Genomic DNA, 22,791 nt, shown 5'->3' with positions numbered 1-22,791 from the left:
TATCTCCGCAAGGAAACTTCAGATCTGCAAAACTCATGGTTTTTTGGTGTTCAGTGAGCCGGGGGAACATGAATACGTGTTTGTTTTTCGAATTTGAGCTCTTTCTGCAATGGGCACTTTTCATGCTCTAAGCAGTTTTTCCTAACAAATGCAAGATATAGCATGGCCTATCTCTGCAAGGAAACTTCAGATCTGCAAAAGACATGGTTTTTTGATCTTCGGGGAGGCAGGGGAACAGGAATATGTGTTTGTTTTTCGAATTTGAGCTCTTTCTGTAATGGGCACTTTTCATACTATAAGCAGTTTTTCCTAACAAATGCAAGATATAACATGGGCTATCTCCGCAAGGAAACTTCAGATCTGCAAAAGTCATGGTTTTTTGGTGTTCAGTGAGCCGGAGGAACATGAATACGTGTTTGTTTTTCGAATTTGAGCTCTTTCTGCAATGGGCACTTTTCATGCTCTAAGCAGTTTTTCCTAACAAATGCAAGATATAGCATGGGCTATCTCCGCAAGGAAACTTCACATCTGCAAAAGTCATGGTTTTTTGGTCTTCGGGGAGTCAGGGGAACAGGAATATGTGTTTGTTTTTCGAATTTGAGCTCTATCTGCAATGGGCACTTTTCATGCTATAAGCAGTTTTTCCTAACAAATGCAAGATATAGCATGGGCTATCTCCGCAAGGAAACTTCAGATCTGCAAAAGTCATGGTTTTTTGGTCTTCGGGGAGGCAGGGGAACAGGAATATGTGTTTGTTTTGCGAATTTGATCTCTATCTGCATTGGGCACTTTTCATGCTGTAAGCAGTTTTTCCTAACAAATGCAAGATATAGCATGGGCTATCTCCGCAAGGAAACTTCACATCTGCAAAAGTCATGGTTTTTTGGACTTCGGGGAGACAGGGGAACATGAATATGTGTTTGTTTTTTGAATTTGAGCTCTTTCTGCAATGGGAACTTTTCATACTATAAGCAGTTTTTCCTAACAAATGCAAGATATAGCATGGGCTATCTCCGCAAGGAAACTTCAGATCTGCAAAACTCATGGTTTTTTGGTGTTCAGTGAGCCGGGGGAACATGAATACGTGTTTGTTTTTCGAATTTGAGCTCTTTCTGCAATGGGCACTTTTCATGCTCTAAGCAGTTTTTCCTAACAAATGCAAGATATAGCATGGGCTATCTCCGCAAGGAAACTTCACATCTGCAAAAGTCATGGTTTTTTGGTCTTCGGGGAGGCAGGGGAACAGGAATATGTGTTTGTTTTTCGAATTTGAGCTCTTTCTGCAATGGGCACTTTTCATACTATAAGCAGTTTTTCCTAACAAATGCAACATATAACATGGGCTATCTCCGCAAGGGAACTTCAGATCTGCAAAAGTCATGGTTTTTTGGACTTCGGGGAGACAGGGGAACATGAATATGTGTTTGTTTTTTGAATTTGAGCTCTTTCTGCAATGGGCACTTTTCATGCTCTAAGCAGTTTTTCCTAACAAATGCAAGATATAACATGGGCTAACTCCGCAAGGAAACTTCAGATCTGCAAAAGTCATGGTTTTTTGGTGTTCAGTGAGCCGGGGGAACAGGAATACGTGTTTGTTTTTCGAATTTGAGCTTTTTCTGCAATGGGCACTTTTCATACTATAAGCAGTTTTTCCTAACAAATGCAAGATATAGCATGGGCTATCTCCGCAAGGAAACTTCACATCTGCAAAAGTCATGGTTTTTTGGTCTTCGGGGAGGCAGGGGAACAGGAATATGTGTTTGTTTTTCGAATTTGAGCTTTTTCTGCAATGGGCACTTTTCATACTATAAGCAGTTTTTCCTAACAAATGCAAGATATAGCATGGGCTATCTCCGCAAGGAAACTTCAGATCTGCAAAAGTCATGGTTTTTTGGTCTTCGGGGATGCAGGGGAACAGGAATATGTGTTTGTTTTGCGAATTTGAGCTCTATCTGCAATGGGCACTTTTCATGCTATAAGCAGTTTTTCCTAACAAATGCAAGATATAGCATGGGCTATCTCCGCAAGGAAACTTCAGATCTGCAAAAGTCATGGTTTTTTGGTCTTCGGGGAGACAGGGGAACATGAATATGTGTTTGTTTTGCGAATTTGAGCTCTATCTGCAAAGGGCACTTTTCATGCTATAAGCAGTTTTTCCTAACAAATGCAAGATATAACATGGGCTATCTCCACAAGGAAACTTCAGATCTGCAAATCTCATGGTTTTTTGGTGTTCAGTGAGCCGGGGGAACATGAATACGTGTTTGTTTTTCGAATTTGAGCTCTTTCTGCAATGGGCACTTTTCATGCTCTAAGCAGTTTTTCCTAACAAATGCAAGATATAGCATGGGCTATCTCTGCAAGGAAACTTCAGATCTGCAAAAGTCATGGTTTTTTGATCTTCGGGAAGGCAGGGGAACAGGAATATGTGTTTGTTTTTCGAATTTGAGCTCTTTCTGTAATGGGCACTTTTCATACTATAAGTAGTTTTTCCTAACAAATGCAAGATATAAAATGGGCTATCTCCGCAAGGAAACTTCAGATCTGCAAAACTCATGGTTTTTTGGTGTTCAGTGAGCCGGGGGAACATGAATACGTGTTTGTTTTTCGAATTTGAGCTCTTTCTGCAATGGGCACTTTTCATGCTCTAAGCAGTTTTTCCTAACAAATGCAAGATATAGCATGGCCTATCTCTGCAAGGAAACTTCAGATCTGCAAAAGACATGGTTTTTTGATCTTCGGGGAGGCAGGGGAACAGGAATATGTGTTTGTTTTTCGAATTTGAGCTCTTTCTGTAATGGGCACTTTTCATACTATAAGCAGTTTTTCCTAACAAATGCAAGATATAACATGGGCTATCTCCGCAAGGAAACTTCAGATCTGCAAAAGTCATGGTTTTTTGGTGTTCAGTGAGCCGGAGGAACATGAATACGTGTTTGTTTTTCGAATTTGAGCTCTTTCTGCAATGGGCACTTTTCATGCTCTAAGCAGTTTTTCCTAACAAATGCAAGATATAGCATGGCCTATCTCTGCAAGGAAACTTCAGATCTGCAAAAGACATGGTTTTTTGATCTTCGGGGAGGCAGGGGAACAGGAATATGTGTTTGTTTTTCGAATTTGAGCTCTTTCTGTAATGGGCACTTTTCATACTATAAGCAGTTTTTCCTAACAAATGCAAGATATAACATGGGCTATCTCCGCAAGGAAACTTCAGATCTGCAAAAGTCATGGTTTTTTGGTGTTCAGTGAGCCGGAGGAACATGAATACGTGTTTGTTTTTCGAATTTGAGCTCTTTCTGCAATGGGCACTTTTCATGCTCTAAGCAGTTTTTCCTAACAAATGCAAGATATAGCATGGGCTATCTCCGCAAGGAAACTTCACATCTGCAAAAGTCATGGTTTTTTGGTCTTCGGGGAGTCAGGGGAACAGGAATATGTGTTTGTTTTTCGAATTTGAGCTCTATCTGCAATGGGCACTTTTCATGCTATAAGCAGTTTTTCCTAACAAATGCAAGATATAGCATGGGCTATCTCCGCAAGGAAACTTCAGATCTGCAAAAGTCATGGTTTTTTGGTCTTCGGGGAGGCAGGGGAACAGGAATATGTGTTTGTTTTGCGAATTTGATCTCTATCTGCATTGGGCACTTTTCATGCTGTAAGCAGTTTTTCCTAACAAATGCAAGATATAGCATGGGCTATCTCCGCAAGGAAACTTCACATCTGCAAAAGTCATGGTTTTTTGGACTTCGGGGAGACAGGGGAACATGAATATGTGTTTGTTTTTTGAATTTGAGCTCTTTCTGCAATGGGAACTTTTCATACTATAAGCAGTTTTTCCTAACAAATGCAAGATATAGCATGGGCTATCTCCGCAAGGAAACTTCAGATCTGCAAAACTCATGGTTTTTTGGTGTTCAGTGAGCCGGGGGAACATGAATACGTGTTTGTTTTTCGAATTTGAGCTCTTTCTGCAATGGGCACTTTTCATGCTCTAAGCAGTTTTTCCTAACAAATGCAAGATATAGCATGGGCTATCTCCGCAAGGAAACTTCACATCTGCAAAAGTCATGGTTTTTTGGTCTTCGGGGAGGCAGGGGAACAGGAATATGTGTTTGTTTTTCGAATTTGAGCTCTTTCTGCAATGGGCACTTTTCATACTATAAGCAGTTTTTCCTAACAAATGCAAGATATAACATGGGCTATCTCCGCAAGGGAACTTCAGATCTGCAAAAGTCATGGTTTTTTGGTGTTCAGTGAGCCGGGGGAACATGAATACGTGTTTGTTTTTCGAATTTGAGCTCTTTCTGCAATGGGCACTTTTCATGCTCTAAGCAGTTTTTCCTAACAAATGCAAGATATAGCATGGGCTATCTCCACAAGGAAACTTCACATCTGCAAAAGTCATGGTTTTTTGGTCTTCGGGGAGGCAGGGGAACAGGAATATGTGTTTGTTTTTCGAATTTGAGCTCTTTCTGCAATGGGCACTTTTCATACTATAAGCAGTTTTTCCTAACAAATGCAAGATATAACATGGGCTATCTCCGCAAGGGAACTTCAGATCTGCAAAAGTCATGGTTTTTTGGTGTTCAGTGAGCCGGGGGAACATGAATACGTGTTTGTTTTTCGAATTTGAGCTCTTTCTGCAATGGGCACTTTTCATGCTCTAAGCAGTTTTTCCTAACAAATGCAAGATATAGCATGGGCTATCTCCGCAAGGAAACTTCACATCTGCAAAAGTCATGGTTTTTTGGTCTTCGGGGAGTCAGGGGAACAGGAATATGTGTTTGTTTTGCGAATTTGAGCTCTATCTGCAATGGGCACTTTTCATGCTCTAAGCAGTTTTTCCTAACAAATGCAAGATATAGCATGGGCTATCTCCGCAAGGAAACTTCACATCTGCAAAGGTCATGGTTTTTTGGTCTTCGGGGAGGCAGGGGAACAGGAATATGTGTTTGTTTTTCGAATTTGAGCTTTTTCTGCAATGGGCACTTTTCATACTATAAGCAGTTTTTCCTAACAAATGCAAGATATAGCATGGGCTATCTCCGCAAGGAAACTTCAGATCTGCAAAAGTCATGGTTTTTTGGTCTTCGGGGAGGCAGGGGAACAGGAATATGTGTTTGTTTTGCGAATTTGAGCTCTATCTGCAATGGGCACTTTTCATGCTATAAGCAGTTTTTCCTAACAAATGCAAGATATAGCATGGGCTATCTCCGCAAGGAAACTTCAGATCTGCAAAAGTCATGGTTTTTTGGTCTTCGGGGAGGCAGGGGAACATGAATATGTGTTTGTTTTTTGAATTTGAGCTCTTTGTGAAATGGGCACTTTTCATACTATAAGCAGTTTTTCCTAACAAATGCAAGATATATCATGGGTTATCTCCGCAAGGAAACTTCAGATCTGCAAAACTCATGGTTTTTTGGTGTTCAGTGAGCCGGGGGAACATGAATACGTGTTTGTTTTTCGAATTTGAGCTCTTTCTGCAATGGGCACTTTTCATGCTCTAAGCAGTTTTTCCTAACAAATGCAAGATATAGCATGGGCTATCTCCGCAAGGAAACTTCACATCTGCAAAAGTCATGGTTTTTTGGTCTTCGGGGAGGCAGGGGAACAGGAATATGTGTTTGTTTTTCGAATTTGAGCTCTTTCTGCAATGGGCACTTTTCATACTATAAGCAGTTTTTCCTAACAAATGCAAGATATAACATGGGCTATCTCCGCAAGGGAACTTCAGATCTGCAAAAGTCATGGTTTTTTGGTGTTCAGTGAGCCGGGGGAACATGAATACGTGTTTGTTTTTCGAATTTGAGCTCTTTCTGCAATGGGCACTTTTCATGCTCTAAGCAGTTTTTCCTAACAAATGCAAGATATAGCATGGGCTATCTCCGCAAGGAAACTTCACATCTGCAAAAGTCATGGTTTTTTGGTCTTCGGGGAGTCAGGGGAACAGGAATATGTGTTTGTTTTGCGAATTTGAGCTCTATCTGCAATGGGCACTTTTCATGCTATAAGCAGTTTTTCCTAACAAATGCAAGATATATCATGGGCTATCTCCGCAAGGAAACCAGATCTGCAGAACTCATGGTTTTTTGGTGTTCAGTGAGCCGGGGGAACATGAATACGTGTTTGTTTTTCGAATTTGAGCTCTTTCTGCAATGGGCACTTTTCATGCTCTAAGCAGTTTTTCCTAACAAATGCAAGATATAGCATGGGCTATCTCTGCAAGGAAACTTCAGATCTGCAAAAGTCATGGTTTTTTGATCTTCGGGAAGGCAGGGGAACAGGAATATGTGTTTGTTTTTCGAATTTGAGCTCTTTCTGTAATGGGCACTTTTCATACTATAAGCAGTTTTTCCTAACAAATGCAAGATATAAAATGGGCTATCTCCGCAAGGAAACTTCAGATCTGCAAAACTCATGGTTTTTTGGTGTTCAGTGAGCCGGGGGAACATGAATACGTGTTTGTTTTTCGAATTTGAGCTCTTTCTGCAATGGGCACTTTTCATGCTCTAAGCAGTTTTTCCTAACAAATGCAAGATATAGCATGGGCTATCTCTGCAAGGAAACTTCAGATCTGCAAAAGACATGGTTTTTTGATCTTCGGGGAGGCAGGGGAACAGGAATATGTGTTTGTTTTTCGAATTTGAGCTCTTTCTGTAATGGGCACTTTTCATACTATAAGCAGTTTTTCCTAACAAATGCAAGATATAACATGGGCTATCTCCGCAAGGAAACTTCAGATCTGCAAAAGTCATGGTTTTTTGGTGTTCAGTGAGCCGGGGGAACATGAATACGTGTTTGTTTTTCGAATTTGAGCTCTTTCTGCAATGGGCACTTTTCATGCTCTAAGCAGTTTTTCCTAACAAATGCAAGATATAGCATGGGCTATCTCCGCAAGGAAACTTCACATCTGCAAAAGTCATGGTTTTTTGTTCTTCGGGGAGTCAGGGGAACAGGAATATGTGTTTGTTTTGCGAATTTGAGCTCTATCTGCAATGGGCACTTTTCATGCTATAAGCAGTTTTTCCTAACAAATGCAAGATATAGCATGGGCTATCTCCGCAAGGAAACTTCAGATCTGCAAAAGTCATGGTTTTTGGTCTTCGGGGAGGCAGGGGAACAGGAATATGTGTTTGTTTTGCGAATTTGATCTCTATCTGCAATGGGCACTTTTCATGCTGTAAGCAGTTTTTCCTAACAAATGCAAGATATAGCATGGGCTATCTCCGCAAGGAAACTTCACATCTGCAAAAGTCATGGTTTTTTGGACTTCGGGGAGACAGGGGAACATGAATATGTGTTTGTTTTGCGAATTTGAGCTCTTTCTGCAATGGGAACTTTTCATACTATAAGCAGTTTTTCCTAACAAATGCAAGATATAGCATGGGCTATCTCCGCAAGGAAACTTCAGATCTGCAAAACTCATGGTTTTTTGGTGTTCAGTGAGCCGGGGGAACATGAATACGTGTTTGTTTTTCGAATTTGAGCTCTTTCTGCAATGGGCACTTTTCATGCTCTAAGCAGTTTTTCCTAACAAATGCAAGATATAGCATGGGCTATCTCTGCAAGGAAACTTCACATCTGCAAAAGTCATGGTTTTTTGATCTTCGGGGAGGCAGGGGAACAGGAATATGTGTTTGTTTTTCGAATTTGAGCTCTTTCTGCAATGGGCACTTTTCATACTATAAGCAGTTTTTCCTAACAAATGCAAGATATAACATGGGCTATCTCCGCAAGGAAACTTCAGATCTGCAAAAGTCATGGTTTTTTGGTGTTCAGTGAGCCGAGGGAACATGAATACGTGTTTGTTTTTCGAATTTGAGCTCTTTCTGCAATGGGCACTTTTCATGCTCTAAGCAGTTTTTCCTAACAAATGCAAGATATAGCATGGGCTATCTCCGCAAGGAAACTTCACATCTGCAAAAGTCATGGTTTTTTGGTCTTCGGGGAGTCAGGGGAACAGGAATATGTGTTTGTTTTGCGAATTTGAGCTCTATCTGCAATGGGCAGTTTTCATGCTCTAAGCAGTTTTTCCTAACAAATGCAAGATATAGCATGGGCTATCTCCGCAAGGAAACTTCAGATCTGCAAAAGTCATGGTTTTTTGGTGTTCAGTGAGCCGGGGGAACATGAATACGTGTTTGTTTTTTGAATTTGAGCTCTTTCTGCAATGGGCACTTTTCATGCTCTAAGCAGTTTTTCCTAACAAATGCAAGATATAGCATGGGCTATCTCCGCAAGGAAACTTCACATCTGCAAAAGTCATGGTTTTTTGGTCTTCGGGGAGGCAGGGGAACAGGAATATGTGTTTGTTTTTCGAATTTGAGCTCTTTCTGCAATGGGCACTTTTCATACTATAAGCAGTTTTTCCTAACAAATGCAAGATATATCATGGGCTATCTCCGCAAGGAAACTTCAGATCTGCAAAACTCATGGTTTTTTGGTGTTCAGTGAGCCGGGGGAACATGAATACGTGTTTGTTTTTCGAATTTGAGCTCTTTCTGCAATGGGCACTTTTCATGCTCTAAGCAGTTTTTCCTAACAAATGCAAGATATAACATGGGCTATCTCCGCAAGGAAACTTCAGATCTGCAAAAGTCATGGTTTTTTGGTGTTCAGTGAGCTGGGGGAACATGAATACGTGTTTGTTTTTCGAATTTGAGCTCTTTCTGCAATGGGCACTTTTCATGCTCTAAGCAGTTTTTCCTAACAAATGCAAGATATAGCATGGGCTATCTCCGCAAGGAAACTTCAGATCTGCAAAACTCATGGTTTTTTGGTGTTCAGTGAGCCGGGGGAACATGAATACGTGTTTGTTTTTCGAATTTGAGCTCTTTCTGCAATGGGCACTTTTCATGCTCTAAGCAGTTTTTCCTAACAAATGCAAGATATAGCATGGGCTATCTCCGCAAGGAAACTTCACATCTGCAAAAGTCATGGTTTTTTGATCTTCGGGGAGGCAGGGGAACAGGAATATGTGTTTGTTTTTCGAATTTGAGCTCTTTCTGCAATGGGCACTTTTCATACTATAAGCAGTTTTTCCTAACAAATGCAAGATATAACATGGGCTATCTCCGCAAGGGAACTTCAGATCTGCAAAAGTCATGGTTTTTTGGTGTTCAGTGAGCCGGGGGAACATGAATACGTGTTTGTTTTTCGAATTTGAGCTCTTTCTGCAATGGGCACTTTTCATACTATAAGCAGTTTTTCCTAACAAATGCAAGATATAAAATGGGCTATCTCCGCAAGGAAACTTCAGATCTGCAAAACTCATGGTTTTTTGGTGTTCAGTGAGCCGGGGGAACATGAATACGTGTTTGTTTTTCGAATTTGAGCTCTTTCTGCAATGGGCACTTTTCATGCTCTAAGCAGTTTTTCCTAACAAATGCAAGATATAGCATGGGCTATCTCTGCAAGGAAACTTCAGATCTGCAAAAGACATGGTTTTTTGATCTTCGGGGAGGCAGGGGAACAGGAATATGTGTTTGTTTTTCGAATTTGAGCTCTTTCTGTAATGGGCACTTTTCATACTATAAGCAGTTTTTCCTAACAAATGCAAGATATAACATGGGCTATCTCCGCAAGGAAACTTCAGATCTGCAAAAGTCATGGTTTTTTGGTGTTCAGTGAGCCGGGGGAACATGAATACGTGTTTGTTTTTCGAATTTGAGCTCTTTCTGCAATGGGCACTTTTCATGCTCTAAGCAGTTTTTCCTAACAAATGCAAGATATAGCATGGGCTATCTCCGCAAGGAAACTTCACATCTGCAAAAGTCATGGTTTTTTGTTCTTCGGGGAGTCAGGGGAACAGGAATATGTGTTTGTTTTGCGAATTTGAGCTCTATCTGCAATGGGCACTTTTCATGCTATAAGCAGTTTTTCCTAACAAATGCAAGATATAGCATGGGCTATCTCCGCAAGGAAACTTCAGATCTGCAAAAGTCATGGTTTTTGGTCTTCGGGGAGGCAGGGGAACAGGAATATGTGTTTGTTTTGCGAATTTGATCTCTATCTGCAATGGGCACTTTTCATGCTGTAAGCAGTTTTTCCTAACAAATGCAAGATATAGCATGGCCTATCTCTGCAAGGAAACTTCAGATCTGCAAAAGACATGGTTTTTTGATCTTCGGGGAGGCAGGGGAACAGGAATATGTGTTTGTTTTTCGAATTTGAGCTCTTTCTGTAATGGGCACTTTTCATACTATAAGCAGTTTTTCCTAACAAATGCAAGATATAACATGGGCTATCTCCGCAAGGAAACTTCAGATCTGCAAAAGTCATGGTTTTTTGGTGTTCAGTGAGCCGGAGGAACATGAATACGTGTTTGTTTTTCGAATTTGAGCTCTTTCTGCAATGGGCACTTTTCATGCTCTAAGCAGTTTTTCCTAACAAATGCAAGATATAGCATGGGCTATCTCCGCAAGGAAACTTCACATCTGCAAAAGTCATGGTTTTTTGGTCTTCGGGGAGTCAGGGGAACAGGAATATGTGTTTGTTTTTCGAATTTGAGCTCTATCTGCAATGGGCACTTTTCATGCTATAAGCAGTTTTTCCTAACAAATGCAAGATATAGCATGGGCTATCTCCGCAAGGAAACTTCAGATCTGCAAAAGTCATGGTTTTTTGGTCTTCGGGGAGGCAGGGGAACAGGAATATGTGTTTGTTTTGCGAATTTGATCTCTATCTGCATTGGGCACTTTTCATGCTGTAAGCAGTTTTTCCTAACAAATGCAAGATATAGCATGGGCTATCTCCGCAAGGAAACTTCACATCTGCAAAAGTCATGGTTTTTTGGACTTCGGGGAGACAGGGGAACATGAATATGTGTTTGTTTTTTGAATTTGAGCTCTTTCTGCAATGGGAACTTTTCATACTATAAGCAGTTTTTCCTAACAAATGCAAGATATAGCATGGGCTATCTCCGCAAGGAAACTTCAGATCTGCAAAACTCATGGTTTTTTGGTGTTCAGTGAGCCGGGGGAACATGAATACGTGTTTGTTTTTCGAATTTGAGCTCTTTCTGCAATGGGCACTTTTCATGCTCTAAGCAGTTTTTCCTAACAAATGCAAGATATAGCATGGGCTATCTCCGCAAGGAAACTTCACATCTGCAAAAGTCATGGTTTTTTGGTCTTCGGGGAGGCAGGGGAACAGGAATATGTGTTTGTTTTTCGAATTTGAGCTCTTTCTGCAATGGGCACTTTTCATACTATAAGCAGTTTTTCCTAACAAATGCAAGATATAACATGGGCTATCTCCGCAAGGGAACTTCAGATCTGCAAAAGTCATGGTTTTTTGGTGTTCAGTGAGCCGGGGGAACATGAATACGTGTTTGTTTTTCGAATTTGAGCTCTTTCTGCAATGGGCACTTTTCATGCTCTAAGCAGTTTTTCCTAACAAATGCAAGATATAGCATGGGCTATCTCCACAAGGAAACTTCACATCTGCAAAAGTCATGGTTTTTTGGTCTTCGGGGAGGCAGGGGAACAGGAATATGTGTTTGTTTTTCGAATTTGAGCTCTTTCTGCAATGGGCACTTTTCATACTATAAGCAGTTTTTCCTAACAAATGCAAGATATAACATGGGCTATCTCCGCAAGGGAACTTCAGATCTGCAAAAGTCATGGTTTTTTGGTGTTCAGTGAGCCGGGGGAACATGAATACGTGTTTGTTTTTCGAATTTGAGCTCTTTCTGCAATGGGCACTTTTCATGCTCTAAGCAGTTTTTCCTAACAAATGCAAGATATAGCATGGGCTATCTCCGCAAGGAAACTTCACATCTGCAAAAGTCATGGTTTTTTGGTCTTCGGGGAGTCAGGGGAACAGGAATATGTGTTTGTTTTGCGAATTTGAGCTCTATCTGCAATGGGCACTTTTCATGCTCTAAGCAGTTTTTCCTAACAAATGCAAGATATAGCATGGGCTATCTCCGCAAGGAAACTTCACATCTGCAAAGGTCATGGTTTTTTGGTCTTCGGGGAGGCAGGGGAACAGGAATATGTGTTTGTTTTTCGAATTTGAGCTTTTTCTGCAATGGGCACTTTTCATACTATAAGCAGTTTTTCCTAACAAATGCAAGATATAGCATGGGCTATCTCCGCAAGGAAACTTCAGATCTGCAAAAGTCATGGTTTTTTGGTCTTCGGGGAGGCAGGGGAACAGGAATATGTGTTTGTTTTGCGAATTTGAGCTCTATCTGCAATGGGCACTTTTCATGCTATAAGCAGTTTTTCCTAACAAATGCAAGATATAGCATGGGCTATCTCCGCAAGGAAACTTCAGATCTGCAAAAGTCATGGTTTTTTGGTCTTCGGGGAGGCAGGGGAACATGAATATGTGTTTGTTTTTTGAATTTGAGCTCTTTGTGAAATGGGCACTTTTCATACTATAAGCAGTTTTTCCTAACAAATGCAAGATATATCATGGGTTATCTCCGCAAGGAAACTTCAGATCTGCAAAACTCATGGTTTTTTGGTGTTCAGTGAGCCGGGGGAACATGAATACGTGTTTGTTTTTCGAATTTGAGCTCTTTCTGCAATGGGCACTTTTCATGCTCTAAGCAGTTTTTCCTAACAAATGCAAGATATAGCATGGGCTATCTCCGCAAGGAAACTTCACATCTGCAAAAGTCATGGTTTTTTGGTCTTCGGGGAGGCAGGGGAACAGGAATATGTGTTTGTTTTTCGAATTTGAGCTCTTTCTGCAATGGGCACTTTTCATACTATAAGCAGTTTTTCCTAACAAATGCAAGATATAACATGGGCTATCTCCGCAAGGGAACTTCAGATCTGCAAAAGTCATGGTTTTTTGGTGTTCAGTGAGCCGGGGGAACATGAATACGTGTTTGTTTTTCGAATTTGAGCTCTTTCTGCAATGGGCACTTTTCATGCTCTAAGCAGTTTTTCCTAACAAATGCAAGATATAGCATGGGCTATCTCCGCAAGGAAACTTCACATCTGCAAAAGTCATGGTTTTTTGGTCTTCGGGGAGTCAGGGGAACAGGAATATGTGTTTGTTTTGCGAATTTGAGCTCTATCTGCAATGGGCACTTTTCATGCTATAAGCAGTTTTTCCTAACAAATGCAAGATATATCATGGGCTATCTCCGCAAGGAAACCAGATCTGCAGAACTCATGGTTTTTTGGTGTTCAGTGAGCCGGGGGAACATGAATACGTGTTTGTTTTTCGAATTTGAGCTCTTTCTGCAATGGGCACTTTTCATGCTCTAAGCAGTTTTTCCTAACAAATGCAAGATATAGCATGGGCTATCTCTGCAAGGAAACTTCAGATCTGCAAAAGTCATGGTTTTTTGATCTTCGGGAAGGCAGGGGAACAGGAATATGTGTTTGTTTTTCGAATTTGAGCTCTTTCTGTAATGGGCACTTTTCATACTATAAGCAGTTTTTCCTAACAAATGCAAGATATAAAATGGGCTATCTCCGCAAGGAAACTTCAGATCTGCAAAACTCATGGTTTTTTGGTGTTCAGTGAGCCGGGGGAACATGAATACGTGTTTGTTTTTCGAATTTGAGCTCTTTCTGCAATGGGCACTTTTCATGCTCTAAGCAGTTTTTCCTAACAAATGCAAGATATAGCATGGGCTATCTCTGCAAGGAAACTTCAGATCTGCAAAAGACATGGTTTTTTGATCTTCGGGGAGGCAGGGGAACAGGAATATGTGTTTGTTTTTCGAATTTGAGCTCTTTCTGTAATGGGCACTTTTCATACTATAAGCAGTTTTTCCTAACAAATGCAAGATATAACATGGGCTATCTCCGCAAGGAAACTTCAGATCTGCAAAAGTCATGGTTTTTTGGTGTTCAGTGAGCCGGGGGAACATGAATACGTGTTTGTTTTTCGAATTTGAGCTCTTTCTGCAATGGGCACTTTTCATGCTCTAAGCAGTTTTTCCTAACAAATGCAAGATATAGCATGGGCTATCTCCGCAAGGAAACTTCACATCTGCAAAAGTCATGGTTTTTTGTTCTTCGGGGAGTCAGGGGAACAGGAATATGTGTTTGTTTTGCGAATTTGAGCTCTATCTGCAATGGGCACTTTTCATGCTATAAGCAGTTTTTCCTAACAAATGCAAGATATAGCATGGGCTATCTCCGCAAGGAAACTTCAGATCTGCAAAAGTCATGGTTTTTGGTCTTCGGGGAGGCAGGGGAACAGGAATATGTGTTTGTTTTGCGAATTTGATCTCTATCTGCAATGGGCACTTTTCATGCTGTAAGCAGTTTTTCCTAACAAATGCAAGATATAGCATGGGCTATCTCCGCAAGTAAACTTCACATCTGCAAAAGTCATGGTTTTTTGGACTTCGGGGAGACAGGGGAACATGAATATGTGTTTGTTTTGCGAATTTGAGCTCTTTCTGCAATGGGAACTTTTCATACTATAAGCAGTTTTTCCTAACAAATGCAAGATATAGCATGGGCTATCTCCGCAAGGAAACTTCAGATCTGCAAAACTCATGGTTTTTTGGTGTTCAGTGAGCCGGGGGAACATGAATACGTGTTTGTTTTTCGAATTTGAGCTCTTTCTGCAATGGGCACTTTTCATGCTCTAAGCAGTTTTTCCTAACAAATGCAAGATATAGCATGGGCTATCTCTGCAAGGAAACTTCACATCTGCAAAAGTCATGGTTTTTTGATCTTCGGGGAGGCAGGGGAACAGGAATATGTGTTTGTTTTTCGAATTTGAGCTCTTTCTGCAATGGGCACTTTTCATACTATAAGCAGTTTTTCCTAACAAATGCAAGATATAACATGGGCTATCTCCGCAAGGAAACTTCAGATCTGCAAAAGTCATGGTTTTTTGGTGTTCAGTGAGCCGAGGGAACATGAATACGTGTTTGTTTTTCGAATTTGAGCTCTTTCTGCAATGGGCACTTTTCATGCTCTAAGCAGTTTTTCCTAACAAATGCAAGATATAGCATGGGCTATCTCCGCAAGGAAACTTCACATCTGCAAAAGTCATGGTTTTTTGGTCTTCGGGGAGTCAGGGGAACAGGAATATGTGTTTGTTTTGCGAATTTGAGCTCTATCTGCAATGGGCAGTTTTCATGCTCTAAGCAGTTTTTCCTAACAAATGCAAGATATAGCATGGGCTATCTCCGCAAGGAAACTTCAGATCTGCAAAAGTCATGGTTTTTTGGTGTTCAGTGAGCCGGGGGAACATGAATACGTGTTTGTTTTTTGAATTTGAGCTCTTTCTGCAATGGGCACTTTTCATGCTCTAAGCAGTTTTTCCTAACAAATGCAAGATATAGCATGGGCTATCTCCGCAAGGAAACTTCACATCTGCAAAAGTCATGGTTTTTTGGTCTTCGGGGAGGCAGGGGAACAGGAATATGTGTTTGTTTTTCGAATTTGAGCTCTTTCTGCAATGGGCACTTTTCATACTATAAGCAGTTTTTCCTAACAAATGCAAGATATATCATGGGCTATCTCCGCAAGGAAACTTCAGATCTGCAAAACTCATGGTTTTTTGGTGTTCAGTGAGCCGGGGGAACATGAATACGTGTTTGTTTTTCGAATTTGAGCTCTTTCTGCAATGGGCACTTTTCATGCTCTAAGCAGTTTTTCCTAACAAATGCAAGATATAACATGGGCTATCTCCGCAAGGAAACTTCAGATCTGCAAAAGTCATGGTTTTTTGGTGTTCAGTGAGCTGGGGGAACATGAATACGTGTTTGTTTTTCGAATTTGAGCTCTTTCTGCAATGGGCACTTTTCATGCTCTAAGCAGTTTTTCCTAACAAATGCAAGATATAGCATGGGCTATCTCCGCAAGGAAACTTCAGATCTGCAAAACTCATGGTTTTTTGGTGTTCAGTGAGCCGGGGGAACATGAATACGTGTTTGTTTTTCGAATTTGAGCTCTTTCTGCAATGGGCACTTTTCATGCTCTAAGCAGTTTTTCCTAACAAATGCAAGATATAGCATGGGCTATCTCCGCAAGGAAACTTCACATCTGCAAAAGTCATGGTTTTTTGATCTTCGGGGAGGCAGGGGAACAGGAATATGTGTTTGTTTTTCGAATTTGAGCTCTTTCTGCAATGGGCACTTTTCATACTATAAGCAGTTTTTCCTAACAAATGCAAGATATAACATGGGCTATCTCCGCAAGGGAACTTCAGATCTGCAAAAGTCATGGTTTTTTGGTGTTCAGTGAGCCGGGGGAACATGAATACGTGTTTGTTTTTCGAATTTGAGCTCTTTCTGCAATGGGCACTTTTCATACTATAAGCAGTTTTTCCTAACAAATGCAAGATATAAAATGGGCTATCTCCGCAAGGAAACTTCAGATCTGCAAAACTCATGGTTTTTTGGTGTTCAGTGAGCCGGGGGAACATGAATACGTGTTTGTTTTTCGAATTTGAGCTCTTTCTGCAATGGGCACTTTTCATGCTCTAAGCAGTTTTTCCTAACAAATGCAAGATATAGCATGGGCTATCTCTGCAAGGAAACTTCAGATCTGCAAAAGTCATGGTTTTTTGATCTTCGGGGAGGCAGGGGAACAGGAATATGTGTTTGTTTTTCGAATTTGAGCTCTTTCTGCAATGGGCACTTTTCATACTATAAGCAGTTTTTCCTAACAAATGCAAGATATAACATGGGCTATCTCCGCAAGGAAACTTCAGATCTGCAAAAGTCATGGTTTTTTGGTGTTCAGTGAGCCGAGGGAACATGAATACGTGTTTGTTTTTCGAATTTGAGCTCTTTCTGCAATGGGCACTTTTCATGCTCTAAGCAGTTTTTCCTAACAAATGCAAGATATAGCATGGGCTATCTCCGCAAGGAAACTTCACATCTGCAAAAGTCATGGTTTTTTGGTCTTCGGGGAGTCAGGGGAACAGGAATATGTGTTTGTTTTGCGAATTTGAGCTCTATCTGCAATGGGCAGTTTTCATGCTCTAAGCAGTTTTTCCTAACAAATGCAAGATATAGCATGGGCTATCTCCGCAAGGAAACTTCAGATCTGCAAAAGTCATGGTTTTTTGGTGTTCAGTGAGCCGGGGGAACATGAATACGTGTTTGTTTTTTGAATTTGAGCTCTTTCTGCAATGGGCACTTTTCATGCTCTAAGCAGTTTTTCCTAACAAATGCAAGATATAGCATGGGCTATCTCCGCAAGGAAACTTCACATCTGCAAAAGTCATGGTTTTTTGGTCTTCGGGGAGGCAGGGGAACAGGAATATGTGTTTGTTTTTCGAATTTGAGCTCTTTCTGCAATGGGCACTTTTCATACTATAAGCAGTTTTTCCTAACAAATGCAAGATATATCATGGGCTATCTCCGCAAGGAAACTTCAGATCTGCAAAACTCATGGTTTTTTGGTGTTCAGTGAGCCGGGGGAACATGAATACGTGTTTGTTTTTCGAATTTGAGCTCTTTCTGCAATGGGCACTTTTCATGCTCTAAGCAGTTTTTCCTAACAAATGCAAGATATAACATGGGCTATCTCCGCAAGGAAACTTCAGATCTGCAAAAGTCATGGTTTTTTGGTGTTCAGTGAGCTGGGGGAACATGAATACGTGTTTGTTTTTCGAATTTGAGCTCTTTCTGCAATGGGCACTTTTCATGCTCTAAGCAGTTTTTCCTAACAAATGCAAGATATAGCATGGGCTATCTCCGCAAGGAAACTTCAGATCTGCAAAACTCATGGTTTTTTGGTGTTCAGTGAGCCGGGGGAACATGAATACGTGTTTGTTTTTCGAATTTGAGCTCTTTCTGCAATGGGCACTTTTCATGCTCTAAGCAGTTTTTCCTAACAAATGCAAGATATAGCATGGGCTATCTCCGCAAGGAAACTTCACATCTGCAAAAGTCATGGTTTTTTGATCTTCGGGGAGGCAGGGGAACAGGAATATGTGTTTGTTTTTCGAATTTGAGCTCTTTCTGCAATGGGCACTTTTCATACTATAAGCAGTTTTTCCTAACAAATGCAAGATATAACATGGGCTATCTCCGCAAGGGAACTTCAGATCTGCAAAAGTCATGGTTTTTTGGTGTTCAGTGAGCCGGGGGAACATGAATACGTGTTTGTTTTTCGAATTTGAGCTCTTTCTGCAATGGGCACTTTTCATACTATAAGCAGTTTTTCCTAACAAATGCAAGATATAAAATGGGCTATCTCCGCAAGGAAACTTCAGATCTGCAAAACTCATGGTTTTTTGGTGTTCAGTGAGCCGGGGGAACATGAATACGTGTTTGTTTTTCGAATTTGAGCTCTTTCTGCAATGGGCACTTTTCATGCTCTAAGCAGTTTTTCCTAACAAATGCAAGATATAGCATGGGCTATCTCTGCAAGGAAACTTCAGATCTGCAAAAGACATGGTTTTTTGATCTTCGGGGAGGCAGGGGAACAGGAATATGTGTTTGTTTTTCGAATTTGAGCTCTTTCTGTAATGGGCACTTTTCATACTATAAGCAGTTTTTCCTAACAAATGCAAGATATAACATGGGCTATCTCCGCAAGGAAACTTCAGATCTGCAAAAGTCATGGTTTTTTGGTGTTCAGTGAGCCGGGGGAACATGAATACGTGTTTGTTTTTCGAATTTGAGCTCTTTCTGCAATGGGCACTTTTCATGCTCTAAGCAGTTTTTCCTAACAAATGCAAGATATAGCATGGGCTATCTCCGCAAGGAAACTTCACATCTGCAAAAGTCATGGTTTTTTGTTCTTCGGGGAGTCAGGGGAACAGGAATATGTGTTTGTTTTGCGAATTTGAGCTCTATCTGCAATGGGCACTTTTCATGCTATAAGCAGTTTTTCCTAACAAATGCAAGATATAGCATGGGCTATCTCCGCAAGGAAACTTCAGATCTGCAAAAGTCATGGTTTTTGGTCTTCGGGGAGGCAGGGGAACAGGAATATGTGTTTGTTTTGCGAATTTGATCTCTATCTGCAATGGGCACTTTTCATGCTGTAAGCAGTTTTTCCTAACAAATGCAAGATATAGCATGGGCTATCTCCGCAAGGAAACTTCACATCTGCAAAAGTCATGGTTTTTTGGACTTCGGGGAGACAGGGGAACATGAATATGTGTTTGTTTTGCGAATTTGAGCTCTTTCTGCAATGGGAACTTTTCATACTATAAGCAGTTTTTCCTAACAAATGCAAGATATAGCATGGGCTATCTCCGCAAGGAAACTTCAGATCTGCAAAACTCATGGTTTTTTGGTGTTCAGTGAGCCGGGGGAACATGAATACGTGTTTGTTTTTCGAATTTGAGCTCTTTCTGCAATGGGCACTTTTCATGCTCTAAGCAGTTTTTCCTAACAAATGCAAGATATAGCATGGGCTATCTCTGCAAGGAAACTTCACATCTGCAAAAGTCATGGTTTTTTGATCTTCGGGGAGGCAGGGGAACAGGAATATGTGTTTGTTTTTCGAATTTGAGCTCTTTCTGCAATGGGCACTTTTCATACTATAAGCAGTTTTTCCTAACAAATGCAAGATATAACATGGGCTATCTCCGCAAGGAAACTTCAGATCTGCAAAAGTCATGGTTTTTTGGTGTTCAGTGAGCCGAGGGAACATGAATACGTGTTTGTTTTTCGAATTTGAGCTCTTTCTGCAATGGGCACTTTTCATGCTCTAAGCAGTTTTTCCTAACAAATGCAAGATATAGCATGGGCTATCTCCGCAAGGAAACTTCACATCTGCAAAAGTCATGGTTTTTTGGTCTTCGGGGAGTCAGGGGAACAGGAATATGTGTTTGTTTTGCGAATTTGAGCTCTATCTGCAATGGGCAGTTTTCATGCTCTAAGCAGTTTTTCCTAACAAATGCAAGATATAGCATGGGCTATCTCCGCAAGGAAACTTCAGATCTGCAAAAGTCATGGTTTTTTGGTGTTCAGTGAGCCGGGGGAACATGAATACGTGTTTGTTTTTTGAATTTGAGCTCTTTCTGCAATGGGCACTTTTCATGCTCTAAGCAGTTTTTCCTAACAAATGCAAGATATAGCATGGGCTATCTCCGCAAGGAAACTTCAGATCTGCAAAACTCATGGTTTTTTGGTGTTCAGTGAGCCGGGGGAACATGAATACGTGTTTGTTTTTCGAATTTGAGCTCTTTCTGCAATGGGCACTTTTCATGCTCTAAGCAGTTTTTCCTAACAAATGCAAGATATAACATGGGCTATCTCCGCAAGGAAACTTCAGATCTGCAAAAGTCATGGTTTTTTGGTGTTCAGTGAGCTGGGGGAACATGAATACGTGTTTGTTTTTCGAATTTGAGCTCTTTCTGCAATGGGCACTTTTCATGCTCTAAGCAGTTTTTCCTAACAAATGCAAGATATAGCATGGGCTATCTCCGCAAGGAAACTTCAGATCTGCAAAACTCATGGTTTTTTGGTGTTCAGTGAGCCGGGGGAACATGAATACGTGTTTGTTTTTCGAATTTGAGCTCTTTCTGCAATGGGCACTTTTCATGCTCTAAGCAGTTTTTCCTAACAAATGCAAGATATAGCATGGGCTATCTCCGCAAGGAAACTTCACATCTGCAAAAGTCATGGTTTTTTGATCTTCGGGGAGGCAGGGGAACAGGAATATGTGTTTGTTTTTCGAATTTGAGCTCTTTCTGCAATGGGCACTTTTCATACTATAAGCAGTTTTTCCTAACAAATGCAAGATATAACATGGGCTATCTCCGCAAGGGAACTTCAGATCTGCAAAAGTCATGGTTTTTTGGTGTTCAGTGAGCCGGGGGAACATGAATACGTGTTTGTTTTTCGAATTTGAGCTCTTTCTGCAATGGGCACTTTTCATGCTCTAAGCAGTTTTTCCTAACAAATGCAAGATATAGCATGGGCTATCTCCGCAAGGAAACTTCACATCTGCAAAAGTCATGGTTTTTTGGTCTTCGGGGAGTCAGGGGAACAGGAATATGTGTTTGTTTTGCCTATTTGAGCTCTATCTGCAATGGGCACTTTTCATGCTATAAGCAGTTTTTCCTAACAAATGCAAGATATAGCATGCGCTATCTCCGCAAGGAAACTTCAGATCTGCAAAAGTCATGGTTTTTTGGTCTTCGGGTAGGCAGGGGAACAGGAATATGTGTTTGTTTTTCGAATTTGAGCTTTTTCTGCAATGGGCACTTTTCATACTATAAGCAGTTTTTCCTAACAAATGCAAGATATAGCATGGGCTATCTCCGCAAGGAAACTTCAGATCTGCAAAAGTCATGGTTTTTTGGTCTTCGGGGAGGCAGGGGAACAGGAATATGTGTTTGTTTTGCGAATTTGAGCTCTATCTGCAATGGGCACTTTTCATGCTCTAAGCAGTTTTTCCTAACAAATGCAAGATATAGCATGGGCAATCTCCGCAAGGAAACTTCAGATCTGCAAAAGTCATGGTTTTTTGGTCTTCGGGTAGGCAGGGGAACATGAATATGTGTTTGTTTTTTGAATTTGAGCTCTTTGTGAAATGGGCACTTTTCATACTATAAGCAGTTTTTCCTAACAAATGCAAGATATATCATGGGCTATCTCCGCAAGGAAACTTCAGATCTGCAAAACTCATGGTTTTTTGGTGTTCAGTGAGCCGGGGGAACATGAATACGTGTTTGTTTTTCGAATTTGAGCTCTTTCTGCAATGGGCACTTTTCATGCTATAAGCAGTTTTTCCTAACAAATGCAAGATATAGCATGGGCTATCTCCGCAAGGAAACTTCACATCTGCAAAAGTCATGGTTTTTTGGTCTTCGGGGAGTCAGGGGAACAGGAATATGTGTTTGTTTTGCGAATTTGAGCTCTATCTGCAATGGGCACTTTTCATGCTATAAGCAGTTTTTCCTAACAAATGCAAGATATATCATGGGCTATCTCCGCAAGGAAACCAGATCTGCAGAACTCATGGTTTTTTGGTGTTCAGTGAGCCAGGGGAACATGAATACGTGTTTGTTTTTCGAATTTGAGCTCTTTCTGCAATGGGCACTTTTCATGCTCTAAGCAGTTTTTCCTAACAAATGCAAGATATAGCATGGGCTATCTCTGCAAGGAAACTTCAGATCTGCAAAAGTCATGGTTTTTTGATCTTCGGGGAGGCAGGGGAACAGGAATATGTGTTTGTTTTTCGAATTTGAGCTCTTTCTGCAACGGGCACTTTTCATACTATAAGCAGTTTTTCCTAACAAATGCAAGATATAACATGGGCTATCTCCACAAGGAAACTTCAGATCTGCAAAAGTCATGGTTTTTTGGTGTTCAGTGAGCCAGGGGAACATGAATACGTGTTTGTTTTTCGAATTTGAGCTCTTTCTGCAATGGGCACTTTTCATGCTCTAAGCAGTTTTTCCTAACAAATGCAAGATATAGCATGGGCTATCTCTGCAAGGAAACTTCAGATCTGCAAAAGTCATGGTTTTTTGATCTTCGGGGAGGCAGGGGAACAGGAATATGTGTTTGTTTTTCGAATTTGAGCTCTTTCTGCAATGGGCACTTTTCATACTATAAGCAGTTTTTCCTAACAAATGCAAGATATAAAATGGGCTATCTCCGCAAGGAAACTTCAGATCTGCAAAAGTCATGGTTTTTTGGTGTTCAGTGAGCCGGGGGAACATGAATACGTGTTTGTTTTTTGAATTTGAGCTCTTTCTGCAATGGGCACTTTTCATGCTCTAAGCAGTTTTTCCTAACAAATGCAAGATATAGCATGGGCTATCTCCGCAAGGAAACTTCACATCTGCAAAAGTCATGGTTTTTTGGTCTTCGGGGAGGCAGGGGAACAGGAATATGTGTTTGTTTTTCGAATTTGAGCTTTTTCTGCAATGGGCACTTTT

This window comes from Vipera berus, assembly GCF_964194415.1.
Source record: "Vipera berus genome assembly, chromosome: 8".
NCBI lineage: Eukaryota > Metazoa > Chordata > Lepidosauria > Squamata > Viperidae > Vipera > Vipera berus.
The sequence above is the reverse complement of the archived record's forward strand: the minus strand, read 5'-3'. Positions refer to the sequence as shown.